The following is a 6,490-nucleotide window of genomic DNA, read 5'->3' as shown; positions in this document are numbered from 1 at the left end:
CCAACAGACACATGAAAGAATGCTCAACATCATTAATCATTAGAGAAATGCAAATCAAAACTACAATGAGGTATCATCTCACACCGGTCAGAATGGCCATCATCAAAAAATCTAGAAACAATAAATGCTGGAGAGGGTGTGGAGAAAAGGGAACACTCTTGCACTGTTGGTGGGAATGTAAATTGATACAGCCACTATGGAGAACAGTATGGAGGTTCCTTAAAAAACTAAAAATAGAACTACCATACGACCCAGCAATCCCACTACTGGGCATATACCCTGAGAAAACCATAATTCAGAAAGAGTCATGTACCAAAATATTCATTGCAGCTCTGTTTACAATAGCCAGGACATGGAAGCAACCTAGGTGTCCATCATCGGATGAATGGATAAAGAAGATGTGGCACATATATACAATGGAATATTACTCAGCCATAAAAAGAAATGAAATGGAGGTATTTGTAATGCGGTGGATGGAGTTAGAGTCTGTTATACAGAGTGAAGTAAGTTAGAAAGAGAAAAAGAAATACAGTATGCTAACACATATATATGGAATCTAAGGAAAAAAAAAAAAAAAAGGTCATGAAGAACCTAGTGGCAAGATGGGAATAAAGACACAGACCTACTAGAGAATGGACTTGAGGATATGGGGAGTGGGAGGGGTGAGATGTGACAGGGTGAGAGAGTGTCATGGACATCTATACACTACCAAATGTAAAATAGATAGCTAGTGGGAAGCAGCCGCATAGCACAGGGAGATCAGCTCGGTGCTTTGTGACCACCTAGAGGGGTGGGATAGGGAGGGTGGGAGGGAGGGAGATGCAAGAGGGAAGAGATATGGGAACATATGTATATGTATAACTGATTCACTTTGTTATAAAGCAGAAACTAACACACCATTGTAAAGCAATTATACTTCAATAAAGATGTTTAAAAATTAAAAAAAAAAATACTTCAAAGACTCGGTATAAAAAAACTTTAAACTATTTCAATAATTTTCATATGATTCCAACTTTTAAATAGTATTTTGAATGCATGGAGTAACCAAATATTATTAAAATTAATTTTATCTGTTTAAAAAAAAAACCATAAACTATAGTTTAAATGAATACTTAATTATACACTGGTAAAGTTGCTAGAGAACTTGGCAGACATTTTACTTTTAGAAGCACTCCACATAGATTTGTATATCATGTTTTACATAATGAAGACTACTTCCCAACCTCCTACCAAAGCAAAGTAATAATAATGATAATAATATGCCTCTTAAAAGAAAGATGGGGATACATCAGGAGGGTTTAGTGAGCTGATACAAGGAACAAGTTAGGGTGTTGCAAGTCAAAGGGAGGGTGGTGGATACACTCCAGATAGAAGGTAAAAGACTTAAGATTTTGCAGCTCCAATTAGATTATGAGTATACTGTTGCTTAAAAAAATCACAGATTCTCTGCATTGTTGAGGGAAAGGCACAAAATCTAAACATATGACTGAATAGTCTTTCCCCTGATTGCATCCATGTGGAGTTTCACGTATGGCTGTGCTCAACTTTGCAATCTCCAAATTAAGATATAATTTTAGACCACTGTTTGAGAAACTGTCTGGGCACATGGGTAATGTTTCTTATTTTTCCTGTTGTTTGAAATGAAATTATCAGAAAAGCAAAACGTCATGCTTCCAAGCTTTAGTTTCTATTTGGTTTCTGTTTCTGAAAACGCTGACTTGCTCAAGAATGCCTCATTAATCTTTTTATCAACATACACTAATCTGATTAATTCTACCTGCATGCTTAGGTATGTGGCAAGGTGCCTCATTTACAAAAGCACCTCCTATGCAAGACACAGGAAATAATCTTTCCTTTGTAATGATTTTGGCAGAAGTGACTCTATGCCATTTCTGAGTCTAACCTTTAAGACCACTGGTAGCTTCTCTCTTGGTCTCTTGGGACCTGAGCACCATGTAAAATGTCCCATTATCCTGCTGGAGAAATAACATGAAGAATCCCTATGACTCCATCATAGGGAGAAATTTCATCTGAGATCAGCCTTGAAGACAACAGCCATATGACTGAAGCCATCTTGGACCTTCTGGACAAACCCAACTGTCAGTTAAACAGCACTGAGTTTAACCGATACCTCAATACCACAAGGAGCAGAAGAATTGCTCCTCTGAGCCATGCCCAAATTCCCAGCCCACAAAATTGTGTGACTTAATAAAACTGTTATTATTTGAAAGTAGTTTAACAGCAATAAATAAATGGAACACCTGTTAAGCAGAACCCATCTACTTTGTCAATACTTGGAAAATATAATTATCTTGGATATGGAACTTCCCCCAGCAACTACACTGTTCAGGAGTGAAGTAGAAATTGGACATTTGGACAAAACTAGCTCCTGAGATGAGCAGAATTCAAGTCAAACAGCAGAAGATGCTACCTTGAATGAGATGATGAGTAACCGTACGTTTTAGCTTTTCCAAGCCAACTGTCATCTCTGGGGGAAAAAACTGGCAGAATCAGGGCCCTCGATATGAAATCCACCCCTAATGGCTGTGGACAGGATTGGGAAATGTATATGCTGGCAAAAGCAATGCAAGAGCCTCTTTCTAGTGTAACCACAGTCCTAATCATGTTACCAATTAGAGATCTGGACTCATGGAATTTCATTTGAGAAGTCATTGATTTTTTTAATTACAATGCCCTGTGTAATAATGTTAGTCGCTATTATTAGTTCTCAGTTACCAGAACTGGGGCAAAATACAAGGATATCCATAAAAGTAATAGACCAGAAAGCATTGTGCCACTTATTAAACTACTGTTGTTCAATTCAAAACCCACCCATCCTCTAGAGTCGTCTCTGATGCTGGGGCTGGGAATCGACAATTATATTTTTCCTTTTAAGGTGGCTTCCTGCTGTTGTGTGTCAGTAAAGGCACTAGGCAGAAGAAGTAGAGATTAGCTCCTTGGTTGCCTTATGGTTCCTGTAAGCAACACATCAGTAACAGCTCTTCAACCTGGCAGCAGCAGTTGGTTTAAGCAGCAGGTGGATCCAGGTTTTAGCTTCTTTCAGCCCTCTGAAATCCATCATCTCAGAGATACCAGCACAAGCCAGAGATATCTGGTTTGTGGAGTTTTCTATTTCTCCCTGTGAGGCTGATAAGTTTTTGCCATATGTATATTGAGGCTCTCTTACTAGGTATGTTCACATTTAATATTAGTATATCTTTCTGGTAAACTGCTCTTTTTATCACCATAGAATGTTGCACCTTATTTTTGGATAACAACTCTTGTCCTAAAGTCTTCTTTGTCTAATATGTTTCTTACTGTTATAGTGTGCATGTCGTATCTTTTTCTATCCTTTTGTTTTCAACTTACCACATTGACAGCATAGGGTTCAGTCTCTATTTCTTTAATCCTGTCTGAAGTTCTCTGCCTTTTCATTGGAAGGTTTGGTCCATTTACACTTAATAAGATTACATAAATCTGAATTTATGCTTCCCATCTTAGTCTTGATATATGTCACCGCCATCTGTTCTTTGTTTTACTCTTCCTCCTTTCTTATCTTCTTTTTTTGTTTTTTTTTGTTTTTTTAATGAAGACCTAGACTTATTTGTTTTTTGAAAATTCTCCTGGTAAGATAAGGTTTAACCTTTCGCTTCACCTCATCATGAATATTCTCTCATTCAACATATTTCCTCCAGTTTGTTTTAAAAAGCATCAATTTATCCATCCTGGCATATCTATATCAATGGGATGCAGATGAGGGAAGAGACTGCTCGTACACCATTAGTCATCCTCCACTTGCTCTGCTCTTGTGTCAGCATCTTTTATCTACCTTCTTGAAACCAGGTATTAATGCCATACATTGTCAAAGTGAGTGGTTCATTTTACCCAATACAATATCAGGAAATATACTGTCAAATGCCATGCCTAATCAAGTGCAGCTGTAAGACTACTTAGTCTAGTACTTCTGTTAAGGAAAATGCAGTTAGCCTGGCATAGTTTAGAATTCCTGAGACTTTCTCTCTTCTTGTTCTACACATTCCCTAAGGACTATTTCATCTTCTTCTGTGGGTTCAGTGACCATTCATTTGCTGATTGCTACCAAAAGTATATGTTGTGGTCCCAGATTTCATTCCTGAGCTTCACCCATATTTCCAAAAGCCTCCTAGACATCTCCACATGGATGATATAGGTACCACAAACACAGCATATTAAAATAGGAACTTATGATCTTTCCTTCAAACCTACTATTCAAATTCCTTATTTCAAGTAATGCATTAATCATTTACCTAGTTTCCCCAGATAACAATGTTATAGTCATATGTTTCCTATTTTTCCCTTATCTGTATACACAATTGATCTTTAATCCCTACTTATTCTACTCTTCTGCATAATTCCCTTTCATTTGTGCCCTTATGATTCCCACAGCCCCTACCATCATGCAGGCCTTAATGTCTCACCTAAATCATCTCAACCACTTATTAACACACATCTCCTCTCCACTTTCCAGCCCCTATCCCACCAGCATCAGCATTACCTAGCACTAGACAGAAACACAAATTCTCAGCCACCACCCCAGATTGACTATATCAGTAACTCTGTGAGTACAGTGCAGCAATCACTGCTGATTCTAATGATGTACACTCAAGTGTGAGGACCACCGCTGGACACTGAAGATGATTTCAAACATTTCCTTCCACCAACATGTTATCTTTAACGCTAGTATTCCTCTTAATGTTTATTTAAATTATTGTCTATATTTTTAAAGTAAATCCAATTTTATCTTTGGCTCTTTATGATTACTAATAATTCTTTTGGCAAACGCTAGCATCTGAATCAACATCTAAGTGTGCTCTGACACCAGAGTTGTCAACAAATGACCTACTCCAGCAGTCAGCACACTTTGATACAGAGGCCAAATCCAGCTCATCCTCTGTTTCCACAAATAAAATAGCATTGCAACATAATCATGCTTATTTATTTGTGTATTGCCTATGACTGCTTTTGTACTATTGTGGCAGAGGTGAGCAGTTACAACAGAGCCCATATGGCCTGCAAAGCCTGAAATATTTACTATCTGGCCTTTTACAGAAAAAAAAAAAAGTTTGTTGACTGACACTGTCACCGTGTACTCATTCAACATATATTTATTCAACATATGCTATTAATCAGGCACTGTTTCAGGCACTGAGAAACAGGCCACGGCAATTATAGGACATACATTTGAATGGGTGGTGGTGGTGGGTAACAATAAATAAGCAAACATGTAAGTAATTAATAAGTCCAGAAAGTGATTTGTGCTGTGAAGAAAATAAAGTGGATGCAGTGGTAGAAAGGGAGTGTCAGAAAGCAGCACCATCCAGTTAGGTATCAAGAAGGTTCCTCCAAGGAGAGGGCATTAAGCTAAGACCTCAGTGAAAAGGATGAAATGATGACAAGGAACAAGGTGGGCAAAGTTCTTGGGATGGAAAGGACTTGATTTGTCCTAAAACCATAAAGGCAAGTGTGGAGGAAAGCAAACGCTGGGAAGAGGTCCTGGCTAAATGTCTGTGACACATCTGATTGATGATAAATTGTATTCTTTCATTCCCACTGAGCTTCATAGAAGGAAGTGATATTGACTAAGGTTGCTTAGTATTCTTTCATGTTAATGATTTATGTTGGTTGCAGTGTAAGCATAAATGATTTTTACATCAATGTTGAAAAAATTAAGAACTTCTGATTAAAATGAAAAAAAAAACAAAGAACAAGATTTATGTCCCCTTTAGATGCCAGGTTGGAATATTGCTCCCTACTCGCCTCCAACTTGATCAGGCTGTTTATGGTGATGGAGTTAAGCTAGACCTTAAAATTTTCCTCTCCCCAAACCTAGTGACACGAACAAGTACAAAACAAAACAAAAAAACAACTTAAAGACTACCAGTGGAATAAAGAAATGAAGAGTTCTGATGACTTGAACATGAGCAAGAAATAAGTTTTAAGAACATACACAAATTTTCTTCTACATTTTCATGGAGAAAATGTTGGGAGTAGGTGAATAATGGAGGGGATGGTGGTTTGTTGAGAAGAGGAAAATATGTTAATGAAACACTGAAAATTCTCATTAAGAATCAACAACTTAGGTGCTTGCTTTGGCAGCAGATGTATTAAAATTGGAAACATAAAAAGAAGAGTAGCATAGATCATGTGTGAGAATGACATGAAAATTCATGAAGTAGTCCATATTTTTTTAAATGGGCAAAGGGATTGAATAGACATTTCTCCAAAGATGATGTACAAATGACCAAAAATCATGAAAAGATGCTCAACATCACTAATCATTAGGGAAATACAAATTAAAACTACAATGAGATATTACTTCACACCTATTAGAGTAGTTACATTAAAAAAAAAAACAAAACAAGAAATAACTAGTGTTGGTGAGGATGCAGAAAAATTGGAACTCTTATATACTGTTGATGGGAATAAAAAATTGTGCAACCACTATGGAAAA

At 37.1% G+C, this 6,490-nt stretch overlaps 1 non-coding gene across 1 annotated transcript; it reads left to right on the top strand.

Annotated features, from left to right (window-relative positions):
• The first annotated feature begins 6,123 nt into the window (after window positions 1-6,123).
• Window positions 6,124-6,226, top strand: LOC133095795 (U6 spliceosomal RNA). The gene has a single exon (XR_009701659.1). It is a non-coding gene; the product is annotated as a U6 spliceosomal RNA (small nuclear RNA).
• Window positions 6,227-6,490: the final 264 nt, after the last annotated feature.

Source organism: Eubalaena glacialis, chromosome 7 (assembly GCF_028564815.1).
Source record: "Eubalaena glacialis isolate mEubGla1 chromosome 7, mEubGla1.1.hap2.+ XY, whole genome shotgun sequence".
In the NCBI taxonomy this organism is placed as follows: Eukaryota; Metazoa; Chordata; class Mammalia; order Artiodactyla; family Balaenidae; genus Eubalaena; species Eubalaena glacialis.
The sequence above is the reverse complement of the archived record's forward strand: the minus strand, read 5'-3'. Positions and strand labels throughout refer to the sequence as shown.